The 15,378-nt window shown below is 49.0% G+C and overlaps 1 protein-coding gene and 1 non-coding gene across 30 annotated transcripts in view; both read left to right on the forward strand.

Annotated features, from left to right (window-relative positions):
* EPB41L1 (erythrocyte membrane protein band 4.1 like 1) overlaps nt 1-15,378 on the forward strand; it is a 140,160-nt gene that overhangs the window by 17,218 nt on the left and 107,564 nt on the right. For 27 of the 29 annotated variants that reach the window (XM_077951651.1, XM_077951654.1, XM_077951682.1 and 24 more), the window contains one exon: nt 2,376-2,430. The exons of the other annotated variants lie outside the window; for them this stretch is intronic. The gene's annotated coding sequence lies outside the window, so the exon portion shown is untranslated. The remainder of the gene's footprint in view (nt 1-2,375; nt 2,431-15,378) is intronic. 29 annotated transcript variants of the gene reach the window in all.
* Nucleotides 11,350-11,453, forward strand: LOC114670699 (small nucleolar RNA U13). The gene has a single exon (XR_003720394.1). It is a non-coding gene; the product is annotated as a small nucleolar RNA U13 (small nucleolar RNA).

The raw sequence follows: 15,378 nt of genomic DNA on the forward strand, positions 1-15,378 counted from the left end.
AAGGGAAAGTGACCTGGCTACACAGCCGGAACCTGAATGCAGGACATCCTGCCCCTGTCATGGTGGTATTGGTGTCAGCTGATGCCACCATTCGAGGTTGTAGGAGCAGCGCCTGACCAGAAATCCAGAGCTTGTAAGGAATGGTTATTATTAGTCTTCTGTAACTGGAAAGGATCTTAACATTGTTTAGTACAACAGTCTCATTCTGAAGTCGAAGAAACAGAGATGAGAAAGACAGAGTGAGAGAGAGAGAGAGAGAGAGAGAGAGAGAGAGAGAGAGAGAGAGAACTGCTGATCACATAGCAAGTTGGTGGCCAAGCTGGAACTGATTCTGTTTGCTTAGATCCAACCTTCAGCTCAGCCCCAGCAGGATGGACCGCCCTGCTTGTCAGCGCCCTTCTCTCCTGCCCAGTCCCCAGAGAGGGCTTCTGAGAAAGAGGCTTTTGTTTCATCAGCTCCTCCTGGTTTCCTCTCAAGGTAGCTGCACACGCATGCACACACACACACTCACACCCATTGGCCCCAGTTTGCATTTGTTACACACACACACTCTCACATCCTATTGGCCTCAGTTTGCGTTACACACACACACACACACACACACACCCCATTGGCCTCAATTTGCATTTGTCCCTATTCCAGGTTTAAAGGGCCCTGAAATTTGAAGCCTATCCACACATACCTACTTTCTGGGTATCCTCAGAAAGACCATGAGCTTTTACATCAAGGAGGCCTGAGTTCAAATCCTTCTTCTATCTCTGATTCTCTCTGTGACCTTGGGCAAGTCACTTGTTCTTTTTTGACCTCAACTTCCTCGTCTGAAAAGCAGGAACAGGAATGGTATATGTACAACCTAGTGGTTTAGCTGAGTTCCAGACCCCAGCCACCAGTGTAGGGGTCTCAGCTCTGCCACTTATTCACTGCCTCGTCTTCAGTGAGTCATTTCATCCTTCTAGGTCTCGGTTTCCCCATCTTTGAATGGCGCTGCTACCTCTTGGACAGTTGTGATAAGGTACCTTGCTGAGCTGTTCACAGGTGTCATCTCATTTAGTCCCCCCTATTAGCCCTGGAAGCAGACACTATTACTCCTATTTTCCAAATGAGGAAGTAAAATGACTTGCCCTGGGCCACATAGCTAGTTAAGTGTTAGAACCAGAATTCAAACCAGGTCTGAGTGACTCCAGAGCCTAAGCTCATAAACCACTGTACGTTCTTCCTGTTCACCTGATTTTCGTATTCTACATGAAGTAGGAACACCTCATCCCACCTGGAGACTGACCTGAGTGTGTGAGTCCAGAGTGCCTGTAGCTTCTCCCTCCAAGTCTCCTGCTCCATTGCATACTAAGCCTGACCTGTGGTTGGAGCTCAAAGAGGACTGAAAATGTACTTACATACTCTGAGTGAATTACACCAGAACAGGGTGTGAATGCTAAAAAGACCCCGAGGGAGGCCGGGCATGGTAGCTCACGCCTGTAATCCTAGCACTTTGGGAGGCCAAGGTGGGTGGATCACTTGAGGTCAGGAGTTTGAAACCAGCTTGACCAACATGGTGAAACCTTGTCTCTACTAAAAATACAAAAAATTAGCCGGGCATGGTGGCGCATGCCTGTAATCCCAGCTACTTGGAAGGCTGAGACAGGAGAGTTGTTTGAACCTGGTGTACGGAGGTTGCAGTGAGCCAAGATCGCGCCATTGCACTCCAGCCTGGGTGACAGAGCGAGACTCCGTCTCAAAAAAAAAAAAAAAAAAAAAGAAAAGGAAAGACCCCGAGGGATCACTGATTCCAACCATATTTATTTCACAGACGGGGAGACAAAGGCAAGGAAAGGCCAAGTGGACAGCAGGGGGTATAACCATGGCACCTGAGGAGGAACGTGGAGATTGGGGCCCCCACTTTCCTTCCTCCCCATACGTCTAGTCCACCAGCAAGTTCTGGGGATACCACGTCTTAAATACCTCTTGAGTCCGTCCACCTCTTTCTATCTCTTCTGCAACCACCCTAGCCTAGGCCCTTGTTATATCTCCCCTGGATAATCACAACAACCTCCTAACTGGTGTTCCTACAGCTTCCCCTGCCCCTCTTCCATCCAGCCTCTACCCTGCAAGCCAGTGGTTTCTCTTTGCTCTTACAATAAAGAGCGAATCTTCACCTTGGCCTCCAAAGTCCTTCACTGCCTGGCCCCTGCCACCGCTTCAGGTGCATATTTGTTACTTTCTATTTTGCTTTCCGCCTTGTCACAAGGCCTTTTTGTTTAACAGGTTCAGCAACTTCCCTAAGGTGCCTCAGACAGTCAAATGCCAGCCTCTCAATTTCCAGCACATGCTGGGCTCATGAACTCCTGTTCTGAGGAGCTAACGCTGTTTCCTCTCTCTAGGTGCCTGACTGACAGAAGTTCTTGCCCCTGGGGAGCTGGTGTGGACAGAGGAGGGGTGAGTGTTCTAGAGGCACAGCCTTATTATTCTCCTGCTGAGGTTGGACAAAGAGGTCTTCTAGGCCCTTGGGCTCTCAATTTTGACATATTTGACTGCTGGGGAAGTGTGAGGCTTTGTTTCTGGTGGCATTGAAAACAGGGGCAGTACTGGGGGCCCTCCCTGGTTTTGGCTTGTTTTGGGGTAGGAGCTGAAATGCATATTCATCAAGCTCTGTATTCAACAACAGGCTTTGCCTCTATTGCTCATCCATGCCACCACGGCTGGTGAAGGACGGTGCTGGGCCTGGAAGCTGGCCCCACGGCCCTTGCCTGCCTTTGCTTCACCACTCCTAGGTCATAGACTAGATTCAGAAGAGAGTGTTTTCATCCTGGCCCTGCCCGTTGACTACTATATGACCTTCCTTTCTATTGGCCTCAGGGTTGCGTCAACATTGTTGGGTCAGGGGATAGGGGAAAGTAGGGTCAGACTAAATGATTTGTTTTCAAACAGAGGGAACTCTCCTTTTCCATTGCACCCCAAAGAATCTCAATGTACAAAACAACTAAAGGGGTTGCAGTGTGTGTTGGAGTTGGCATGGGGCTGGCCAGTTCCTCAACCCCAGAAGCCCCCAGACAATGCAACTGACCTTTTCTTGGCTTTATGAAAGACACTTTGGAAACCACTGACCTGGGGCGTGTCAAAGCTTCTTCCCAGCTTGGAGGTGCTGTGACTCTGGCAGGGCGAGGGAGTAGAGAGGGAACTCAGCCAATGGAGTTACATTGATTGGGAAATTTCGAAGTAACATGCAAATGTCACTGTGATGTTACTAGTAAGGCACAACTGCCAGGGCTGTGATGTTGCCATTCTGGAGTCCTCTGGTTTTTAATTTTGGTTCGATGTGAAGTATCTTTGTACCCCTAGGGAAATTTTCCATTTGTGTGTGTGTGTGTGTGTGTGTACACATGTGTGTGCACCTGTAGGGAGCAGGAACTATGGGGAATGAAGTGTGGCCAAGCCAGGCTGGGACAGGTAGAATGAATGGTGGGCAGAGCTGGGAGCATGTTGCTCCTGGGGGTGGTGGGGATAGGGGGTGGCTTTAGCTCAGTTAAAAGGAGCGATTTGGCTCCTTCCTACAGGGGCCCCATGGAGATCTCTGGGCAGGAAGCACCGGGAACAAGGAATCCTCTGTCCGCAGCCACAGCACAGCCAGGACAGAGGAGGTGGATTAGGAGTTCCCGGGAGGGAGCCTACCCAGCCTTTCCCTGACATTTGGGCAAACTTGTGGGGAGATGCGGAGCTCAAGGTATGTGCGCATAGGGAAGGTGGGGCCGTTAAGGGGAGGTTGAGATCAGCTCATGCATTTATTCCACACATTCCTCAAGCTTCCTGAAGCCTTTCAAGGAGCGAAGCTCAGAGGCAGACAATTCTGTAGGAGTCAGAGCCAAGAAAGATGAGACTCTAGGTATTAACCACCATCAGTTTACTGAAGGAGACAGGAAATGTGAGAGATAATAAGACTTTCACAGGCAGCTGGGTGCAGTCGGAGCTATTTGGCCTGTGTGTCTAGAGCCCCACATTCAAATTCTTGCTCTACAGTAATGGTCTCATGACTTCCCCTTTCTGAGCCCTCGTTTCTCTTTCCATAGAACTCAGATGAACACATCAGCCCTAGCTACTTCTCAATGCTTTTCTAAGTGTCAATTAGAATGGAGTTTTTCAAATCTTTTTGGACAGCAGAAACCCAATACTGTAAGCATTTATAGCAGAACTTGTCTGGTTCTGGGGCAGTTTCCCCAGAATTTTGCCCTCCTCATGGCTCTTAGTTTCCTGGGTGCTTTTGGAGATACCTCTGCAAATTCCCAGGGCTCTAGGAAGCAGGGTCTAAAGACACTGGGTCAGGGTATTCTTGAGAACAGGCTTTGAAAACTGCCCAACTGCAACCCAGATGATAGGGGTGGTGCCACGTACACAAGAGTTGTTATAATACTGGCTTCTGCTTGGCCCTGCCCATGGCCAGCACTGACCTTATCTTAGTTAGGGTCTATACAATTGGGCATGGCTTTTTTCCAGAAACCAGTGACAAAAACTCAACTCAAAGTGGCTTTAAACCAAAAAATGACTTTAATGGATCCTGGGGCAGTTCATGGGTCTGAAGAATGAGGAATCAGGTTGACACTCTCTCTGCCATCACTGTTTGTCACCTTTAAGCTGTCCTCTGCCCCAGCTTAGCAATCCAAACAGAAAAGGGAGACTCTTTTTCTTCTAGAATCTGTATGTCAATCCAAGGGAAGGACTCTGAGTGGTTCAGTCACTGTTGCTGGGAGGATAGGAATATTCTGAGTGGCCAGGTGTGGGTCAGGTGCCTACCCATGTAGCTAATGTAGGGGCACAGCTAGCACCAGACATAGTGGGAGTAGAAGACTGTTGGCAGACCACGAGAACATGCTAGGATATTAGTGGAACCCTAGGTTGTAACAGCTCATAGGCCTGCAAGGGGCTGTAACTCCCCTCTTCAGTTATAGTAATGCAAATGCCAACAATAATAACAATAGCGAATGTGCATTGAATTACTCTCTCTGTGCCAGGCATGTTCTGTTGCTTTATGTGTATTCTTTCATTTAACTCTCATGACAGTCTTTGGGTAGGTCCTATTATTCCTATTATTTCCCCATATTATCGATGAGGAAACTGAGGCCCTGTTAAATTAAGGCCACACTTTGAGTAAGTAAGGGAGCTGGGTTTCAAGCCCAAGGTGTCTGGCTTCAGAGACCATGCTCTGACCACTGCATCTCCAGCCTCTGTTTGGTAGGCCAAGTAGCCATCTTGCTTTTGCTTGTATGCACGGAGCTCATGACCTACCGAGGCAGCCCAGGCCCAGGTTGCACTGCTCTGCCTGTTGAAAAGGGCTTCCCTATGCAGTGCACATGTCTACCTCCATACAAATCCATCCAGACAGCATATGGCTCTGTGTTAGGTGTTTCAGGAGATATCAAGAAAAATCATCCATGAATCTGCCTGAACGGTCACCATCACAATAAGTCACATTACTGACATTGTGCCAGGCTCCATGCTGAACTCTTTATGTGCATTATGTCATTTAATTGCAACAGCAGGCCAGGTGCAGTGGCTCACACCTGTAATCCCAGCACTTTGGGAGGCTGAAGCGGGTGGATCAATTGAGGTCGGGAGTTTGAGACCAGCCTGACCAACATGGTGAAACCCCATCTCTACTAAAAATACAAAAATTAGCCAGGCGTGGTGGTGCACACCTGTAATCCCAGCCATTTGGGAGGCTGAGACAGGAGAATCACTTGAACTCAGGAGGTGGAGGTTGCAGTGAGCTGCGATCGTATGACTGCATTCCAGCCTGGGCGACAGAACAAAACTGTCTCAAAAATATAATAATAATAATAATTGCAACAACAACTCCAGAGAGTGGGTTCTGTTATTGTCCCCATTTTCCAGGGGAAACTGAGGCTCAGAGGGAGTAAGTAACTAAGAAACTGCAAAGCTGGTATTTGAGTTCAGGTCTGCCTAGCTCCAGAGCCTGTACTAGAACCCACTGCAGTCAGCTGTGTGCCCTAGAGGGGGAATACATGTGTGCAGATGTGATTGTGACACAGTCAGCATGCAAATTGCCACTGAGAGGGACAGGAAAAATGCAACTGAAGTTCAGAGGAGAGAGGTGAGGGAAAGGGGGAGAAGGGGACATTTGATCTAAGTTGAAGGGAACTAGGATTTGGACATTCAGTTCAGGGAGGGATCTCCAGGAAGGGTTGGAAGAGAGAAGCAGGGGTAGTGAAGCTTGGGGAGAATGAAAGAGCTGAGGTGGGGGTGAGGATGGGGGGTGTTGTGGCCAGCTGTGCTTTCAGGCCCCACAGAAGGTGCCTCCTTCTTCCAGACTGTTCTCTTCATAGATGTGAAGAGGTTTGATCTTCTCCAGGAGAGCTCAACACAGGTGCTCAGTTCCTTCCTTTCCTCCTGATGTGAGGTGGACAGGCCCTATCTGGAGGGTAGACAAGGTACCTGGGCACCAACAGCTGTCAGTGCTTCATTCCCTTCTTCCTGGTGGTGAATGGAGGGAAGAATGGTCCATTCCCCAGGGATCAGCACTTTCTCCAGACAGCACAGTGCTCCAGGCACCAGAATGGCTGGACTAGCCATTCAGGAGGGTTCTCCATGTCCTCCCTGGATAACAGGCTGAAGCATGTGCCTCTCACCCATGGAGGGGCTCCTTTCTCCTGTGCCCTCCCTTAGCTAATCTCATCCATTTGTCAGAAGGTGGATAATGCCCCCCAGAGGCCTGGGCTCTGTTCCTAAAGTGCCTTTGGATTTTTCTCCAAACAACACAGGTGGGAAATTGGGGGAAGAGTATGATGTAGTGCTAGGAGCTCTCTTGGTTTCAAAGGGTAGAATAGCAGTTATTTTTCCTGAGCTGGACTCACAGTGAGTCAGGGGTTTTATCATCCCATTTTGCAGATAAGGAAGTTGAGGTTCAGAGGAGGAAAATGATGCAAATGCAGTTGTCACATGAAATGTGAATGACTGTGCCATTGTCTCCTGAAGGAAGGACGTAAACCTAGAGACTCAACATGGAAAACTGCCCCTTCCCTCCCCTGCTCTTGCCCATCAATTCTTCCTCCTGTGGCAGTGGCTCTGAAATGCTGACTCTGGCTACCCTGGCTGCTCTCTGTCCTCTCCTCTACATGGTAACAGATCATTCCTCCTGGCCTGCCTGAGAGCTAGAGGGGTGTCTCTGGGGGACCCAGGCCTCAGGAATGTTGCCCACATAAGGTCCAGATGTCCATTATTTCTTCTGTGACTCTTATGGTCTCTGGAGTCCCTGGATTTCTTCAATCCTTCTTGAAGGAATTCTAGCATTTCTGTAAGGGGAAAAGACGCAGAGAAGGACAGAAGAATTCTTTCATTAGGGTCCTTCAACCCCATGGCCCTTATCACCTGGCTCACACTAGAATTAGAATCAAAGTCCTTTATATTTTTTTCTACAAAAGGCTTCTTTGTTTGTTTGTTTGTTTTTTAGGGCTTTTCAATTTTTCATCTTATCTGATTTTCCTTGTAATCCTGCGAAATAAGGCAGGAAGGGTATAATTATCCCCATTTTGTGGGTGGGTTAACTGAGGCTCAGAGAAGGTAAGTGACTTCTCCAAGTTTGCACAAAAGATAGTGGCAAACAGGGCTAGAGCAGGGCTAGAAGATAGAAGCCAGTGTCCAGGAATCCTGACCTTTCTTCTCAGTGCCCAGTGCTGACAGCTACTGGGACAGCCTCTGGCTGGCCTCTTAGTCCCTCTCCACCTCCATCCAGGACTCCCTCTCTGGTTCAGCCCAGTGTGGGGGAGGGGTCATGTCCCTTGGTTAAGCAAACCTTAACCAAGCACTTCTATAATTGAGCTATCCCTGAGGATGGTGAGATACTGATATCGATGTGCCAAGACCTCTCTCATTCTCAGTAGTCAAGAGGGAGACTCAGATGAAGAACCAAGCCCTGACAATATGTTGTGATTAGTACTGAAGGGAGGTGGGCTCAGGGGCTGCAATGCCTGTTCGGACCTTTCCAGGCTTCCTAAGGCCTCCAGAGTAAAGCCTCACTCACCAGTTCTGTATCTGAGAGTCCCCCAAATCCAGCCCCAACCTACGACTCTTGCCAATCTCAGCTAACATAACAGGCTAGTCTTTTCCTTCTGACAAGATGGACAAGATTAGTCATTTGTTAGGGGGCATCCCTCTGTGGGATGTTGGAGGAATGGGTTTCAGCCTGCTTGCTGCTCAGGGAGTAGATAGGGAAACTGAGGCAAGTGTCAGCACAATGGCTACATTCAGGACAGCTTAGAGAGGCAAGGCTAGGAAAAGACTTGGACTCGGCTAATATGATGGGCCTTTCCCCAGGAAAATCTACTGCTTTGTTTCATTAAATGAAACACAGATGGCGCGTGCCTATAATCCCAGCTACTTCAGAGGCGGAGGCAGGAGAATTGCTTGAACTGGGACCTAGGAGGTGGAGGTTGCAGTGAGCCAAGATCGAGCCACTGCACTCCAGCCTGGACTACAAGAGCAAGACTCCATCTCAAAAACAAACAAACAAAACACAGAGTGTACTGAGTGCCTATTTTTTGCTCTACTTCTATCCCAGAGAAATTCTTCCAAGGGGCACCCTGAGCTTTATCAGAAAAGTAGCACTTAGGCCAAACCAGAACCAGAGACCCAGGTTCTTAAGGAGCATTGGAGGTTATAGCTCAGCACTTGCCAGAACAACTGGGATTCTGGAATTACTGATGATGACTGCACAACTCCATACGTAAATATACTCAAGAGGAGTGAATTGTATGCTGTAAAGTGGTACATTTTATGGCATATGAATTATATCTCAATTTTTTTAAAAAAAGAATACCTGGGATTATATTAGAGCATGCCCTGCACATGTAGGTGCTTAATAGATATTTGTTGAATGAATGCGTTAATGAATGTAACATGTATTTATTCATTTTACTTAAAAATTTTTTTTTGATGTAAGAACATCTTATAAAGTACATTTGTTTGATCCTCACAGCAGCTGTGAGGAGGAGGCAAGGCAAGAATAATGATCCCCATTTAACAGATAAGGAAACAGAGGCCTGGAAAGATTAAATGACTTACCCAGGGCAGTTGAATTAAAGTTTTAGAGAGTTGAAATAAGTTTTTATGCTATCTCCTCCAGCCCCTGATTCATTAAGCAAACCTTAACCAAGCACTTCTATAATTGAGCTATCCTGGGGATGGTGAGATACTGATACCGATGTGCCAAGACCTCTCTCATTCTCAGTAGTCAAGAGGGAGACTCAGATGAAGAACCAAGCCCTGACAATATGTTGTGATTAGTACTGAAGGGAGGTGGGCTCAGGGGCTGCAATGCCTGAAGAGGCTCTGACCAGCCCTGGGGAGAGCAGGGTGATTGCCCTGGAGTCTGACAACTGACTGGACCAGGAAGGATCAGAAAGATGGCCAAAAGAAAGGACAAGGTGTGGCCGGGTATGGTGGCTTATGCCTGTAATCCCAGCACTTTGGGAGGCTGAGGTGGGCAGATCGCTGGAGGTCAGTAGTTGGAGAACAGCCTGGCCAAGATGTGAAACCCTATCCCCACTAAAAATACAAAAATTAGCCAGGCATGGTGGTGCATGCTTGTAATCCCAGCTACTTGGGAGGCTGAGGTGGGAGAATCGCTTGAACCTGGGAGGGTTGCAGAGTCGAGACTGAGCCACTGCACTCCAGCCTGGGTGACAGAGCGAGACTCCATCTTGAAAGAAAGCAAGAAAGAAGGAAGGGAAGGGGAGGGAAGGGGAGGGAAGGGGAAGGGAGGAGAGGGGAGGGGAGGGAAGGGGAGGGAAAGGTGGGCAGGGAAGGGAAGGGAAGGGTGGGCAGGGTAGGGTGTCTTCATGTCAGTCCAGGGTGCCCTTGAATCCTGTGATGAGATTAGGGCTGGCTTTGATTCAGAAGACCAGGAGTCACTGATGAATTTTAAGCAGGCGAGGAACAATGCTAGATTTCCCTCTGCCCTCCATCCAGGGCAAGCCCATTTCAGCCCATTCTTCAATACCACTCTCCCTGCCCACCCTCCTCCTCTGTACCCTCTGCACTGGTCACACGGTGAGCCTGATAGAGGTGAACTTGAGCCCAGGAGCCCTCTCTCTCAGACCAAGCTAGTCCTTGCTTCATCACTCCAAGTAGCCCTCCTCAGTTTGAGTCCGCCCCTGACATTGCTGTTCTGGCCTTCAACTGATCATAGCTAGAAACTGTCGGTAACATTATCACTAAGCGCTAATAACCATTAAAACAGATGCCCATTTATCAAGCCCTTACTCTAAGCCAGGCATGGTTATAAGTGATTCATTTCTGTGTCACTTAAAATCATTTAATCCTTATCCTAAGAAATAGGTTATGGCCGGGCGCGGTGGCTCAAGCCTGTAATCCCAGCACTTTGGGAGGCCGAGGCGGGTGGATCACGAGGTGAGAAGATCGAGACTATCCTGGCTAACATGGTGAAACCCCGTCTCTACTAAAAATACAAAAAATTAGCCGGGCACGGTGGCGGGCGCCTGTAGTCCCAGCTACTTGGGAGGCTGAGGCAGGAGAATGGCGTGAACCCGGGAGGCGGAGCTTGCAGTGAGCCGAGATCACGCCACTGCACTCCAGCCTGGGAGACATAGCGAGACTCTGTCTCAAAAAAAAAAAAAGAAATAGGTTATAGTATAGTCCCTAGTTGGCAGATCAGGAAACTGAGGCACAGAAAGGTGTCACAATTTGCCTAAGTGTTGGTGAAGGTGGGATTCAAAACCAGAGGCTGTACTGAGTCTTATCCACTGGACTGTAGAGCACACAGGAGGAAAAGGACAGTCAGTCCAGCTGAAGACTGAGTGAGCAAAGAAGGACTGGTCCGGTGAACTTGGAAAGCCCCAGAAGCACACATAGGCCTTGAAGTCCATACATTCAGTGTGATGGGCAATCTGCCTTTTGCCTTTGAATCTAGGATTTCTGAAGCTCTAGGCTGACTGTGTCCCTGTCTGTTTGATGTAGCCTGGCTGGAGCCTGAGCCCTGGACAGCCAGATTCATATTTTCTCTCTCATCTGTTTCTCTTTCTCCTACCCACCACCCCAGTGCTTGGGCCTAGAAATGGATTCTGCCTCCAGCTGCTCCTCCATTGAGTCCTGATTTAGTCAGCACATTGTTATTAAAAACTCCAATTTGTCCTGTGTACTGGGATACAGAGGCCAACATGGCAGGTAAACACATGCTGTGGTCTGGATGTTTGTGTCCCCCTATAATTTATTTGTTGAGATCCTAACCACCAAGATAATGGTATTAGGAGGTGGGGCCTTTGGGAGGTGATGAGGTCATGAGGGCTCCACTTTCATGGATGGGATTAATGTCCCTATAAAAGATCCCAGAGCCTTTGGTAGTTCATGAGCATGATGATTGGGTATTCACGTACGTGTGTGAGATGTGCCACCTTCAAACCTTGTTACAACATCAACGCATTACCTGTCTGACATGGAAAAATAAAGAGTGATCTCAGAGAGCTAGATTTCCCTTCTACCATATGATGACAAGCTAGAAGGAGCCATCTCTGAACCAGAAAGCCGCCCTCTGTAGACACAGAATCTGCTGGCACCCTGATCTTTGACTTCTCACAAAAATGTGAGAAACAAATTTTTGTTGTTTATGAGCCACCCAGTTGATGGTGTTTTGTTATAGCAGCCCGAAAGCAGAACTTCATGCCATTCTCTGGCATTTCCCAAGAGGCAGTGACAAAGATGTCTGTTGGTTCCTCCATGGGATGCATGATTTCAAATTTGGAAAAATACCTCTGTTGGGGGAGGTAGCATGTGCTGGGAGCCCTTGTGTTAGGGGTCAGGCTTGGGCTGTGATGCTGCCTCGTCTGTTGCCGTGCTGGGTGACCTTAGGCTGGTCCTTGCCTCTCTCTGGTCCTCTTCCTCCCCATCTACCAAAGGAGGGGATTGGCTGGAATATGAGAACAGTCCCTGGCGTTTGTGGGGCATTTGCCTGGTCTATGTGTCATGTGCTCACAGGAGCCCAGGCTGATTCCAAGGTCCCTTCCTGCCTGGCAGTTGGCTCCTGGGTCTCACAGGCCCTGGAAGTGACCTCTGGGCTGGGTAGCTCATCAGCTTCCCCACACTCTAGCCTGTGGGGTCTCCTGCTGGCTTCTCAGAGCTGACGGAACAGGTTCCAGCAACACAGCCCCTGACACAGAAGCCAGACCTGTCCAGCAGGGACCCCATGCACTGGTGGGTGTAACCTCTTATTCTTACCTTTGGGCAGGAAGTGGGGAAAGCTGGAGTGGGGATGGAGTGAGAGCAGACCTTCAAGGCCCCCTGGAACTATGCAGTTAACCTAGTCCTGCCTCAGGAAGGGTGGTGAAACCAAAGCCCTAGAAGAGTAGCTTTCCCCAAGACTTTGCCAAGTGTCACCAAACTATGCTGGAACCCAGATCTACTGATCCCTCCCTGCACAAGTGAGTCGTGTGCTCAGCTGTTACTGGGCGTTGCTCACGGAGTGGGGGAGGGCAAAGGATAGAGCCTGTGTGCACCTGGCCAGGTGGATAGTGGCCACATTTTATCCTGATGCTTATGGTTGGTGGGGGAGAAGTGTCTCCATGTCATTTGTCATGTTTCCCTGCCTCCTATCATGTTTCTCGGATAAGTTCCTGGGTCTCTTGCCCAATTGATTCAAACAGCCTATAGGTTGAGTGTCCAGAGGAGGGGGCGATGCAGAGGGCGAGCCTTTGTGCCAAATGGGGACAGGAGGCCTGGTGAGTCCTGCTGTGCACCGTTCCTGGTGGTGGAGCCGCTCAGCTGTGAGTGCCCATCCTTTCTCCTGGCCGTGGCCATGTGGCCTAGGCTAGCAGGCCCTGGAAGAGCCTCTCTGTGTCCTTCCTGGTTCTTGGTGTCTACAGCCTCACCCATAACCCTGAAGCTCTGGGCTCTGCTGCTCAGCTCTGGCACAGAGACTGGTTTGGCAGGTTTAGCCACACCCGTGAGCAGTGTGAGGGCTGGGAGCTGGGGTGGGGCACGGCTGAGGAGGCAGTGCTGCCCTGTGCTTCCCCCCATACCCCCAAATCCCAGCCTCACTTCTGCTGCCTTTTCTACCTTTCTCAAGGAAGGCTTCCTGGCAAGCTGGAAGGCAGAAGCCACGCAGACTTCTAGTCCTGGTTCCACTACTTACTCGGTATGTGGCCCTTGGCCAGCCCCTTTCCCTTCTTGGACCTCAGTGTCAGCACCTGTACAATGGGGCTTTGGGCTCAGTGATCCTCAGACAGCCACGTTGTATGATTCTAGTTGGGACTCTGCCATTTTCTCTCCATCCCTGAACAAACGATAGAGCACTGACTGCCGCAGGTTCTGCCTTGGTAAAATGAGTGCCTCGACCCTTGCTCGCTTCCTGGGGATGTCGATAGGATCAGCAACATCCTAGCAAGCATCCAGTCTCCATGGGAAAGTTTTCTTTCTATAGTTTGGCCTGCCCTTATCTGGTTCAAGCAGAAGGAGAGATGATACCTAGAGATGGGGCTTTCTCTAGGCCCCCTCCCACACTCCACTTACCCTGAGACCTTAATTGACTGAGAACCAGGCTTTCTGGACGGCTCTGTGATTGGGGGGAGGGGCAGAGGTAGAGAACAAGAACACAGAGGAAAGGCCCTCGCACTTGCTGCCTCTCGTTCCTCCCGACCTTCAGATCAGCCCAGGGTTCGGGGGAAGAGGGGAAGGCAAGAAAGTTCCACCGCTGCTACAGGCCCCCTCTGTGACACTGGGAAAATTGTGTACTCTCACTGGACCTCAGTTTCCCTATCTAATCAGGAAGACACATGTCTTCCAGATCACATGTCCTCAGAAAATTTAAGTTCTGTTGCTTTGTTTGTTTGTTTGTTTTTGAGACAGAATCTCGCTCTGTTGCCCAGGCTAGATTGCAGTGGCGCAGTCTCGGCTCGCTGCAACCTCCTCCTCCCGGGTTCAAGCGATTCTCCTGCCTCAGCTTCCCAAGTAGCTGGTATTACAGGCATCCACCACCATGCCTGGCTAATTTTTGTATTTTTAGTAGAGACAGGGTTTCGCCATGTTGGCCAGGCTGTTCTCAAACGCCTGGCCTCAGGTGATCAAAGACCTCAGGTGATCCACCACCTTGGCCTCCCAAAGTGCTGGGATTACAGGAGTGAACCACTGCGCCTGGGCAGAAAATTTAAGTTCTGACAATGTATAGATCAGAAGAAGGAATGGGAGTTAGATGAAGAGGACATTCCCAGTCTGAGATGGGGGATAGAGAGAGAAGAAAAAGGGAATTAACATTCATTGAGCACATATGTGCCAGTGCTATGACAATTACTTTGCATACAATACATACACCGTCTACATTCCCAAGTCTCCTTTCCAAGTGGCAGCCAGAGTGAACTTTGCAAAATACAAATTTGACTGGCTGCGGTGGCTTACGCCTGTAATCCCAACACTTTGGGAGGCTGTGGCAGGAGAATGGAACCCGGGATGTGGAGCATGCAGTGAGCCGAGATCACGCCACTGCACTCCAGCCTAGGCAACAGAGCAAGACTCCGTCTCCAAACAAACAAACAAAAACAAAAACACAAATCTGACCATGTCACTCAGTGCCTTTCCTCTGCCCTTAGAATAAAATCTAAACTCCTTACCATGGTGTACAGAACCCTGAGTGAGCCGGTCCCTGCTTCCCCTTCCAGATATCTATCTCTACTGGTCTCTATTGGTCATTGGAAATGATTCTATTGGTAATTTCCATCAGCCACAGGAGTCTTCTCTTTATTCATTTAGCAAATTCATTCCAGCCTCAAGACCTTTACACATGCTTAGGTTCCCTCTGCTTAGAATTCTTTTCCTGGCTCTTTGCCACCTTGGCTCTTTCTTACTCTTTACGTCTCAGTTTAATTTAGTCCTCCCACCCCCTGCACTGCTTTTTTCACCACCTCTTGATTCCTTCATAATGCTTATCACAATTTGTAGCTATTTGTCTTTTTCTTTTAATGTCATGTTCACTCTGGATTCCACATGGCATGGTACACAGTAGGTATTCAATAAGTATTTGTTGGATGAATGAATGAATGAATGAATGAGTTGTAAGGAAATGAGAGAGTGCTGGTTGAGTGCCTGGCATAGGGTATGGCTCTTAGGAGGTGCTCATAAATGGCAGCTTTTAGTGAAAACTGACATGGCAGAGATAATAAATACCCACCGATAGATTGCATACATGGTGGGTAGGAGATGCAGCGGGCAATTAAGGTTGGAAAGTGATGCGCTCGTGCCAGATCTTGGGGGTCCCTGATGCTTGGCCAAAGAGTTTAGACTTCCTGAAAGACAGTAGCTGGAAGTCATTGCTGGGCCATTAATGTAACTATAAAGCCCGACTTCTGAGATGTGGGCTCAGCCACTTTGTGTTCT

This window comes from Macaca mulatta, chromosome 10 (genome assembly GCF_049350105.2).
Source record: "Macaca mulatta isolate MMU2019108-1 chromosome 10, T2T-MMU8v2.0, whole genome shotgun sequence".
NCBI lineage: Eukaryota > Metazoa > Chordata > Mammalia > Primates > Cercopithecidae > Macaca > Macaca mulatta.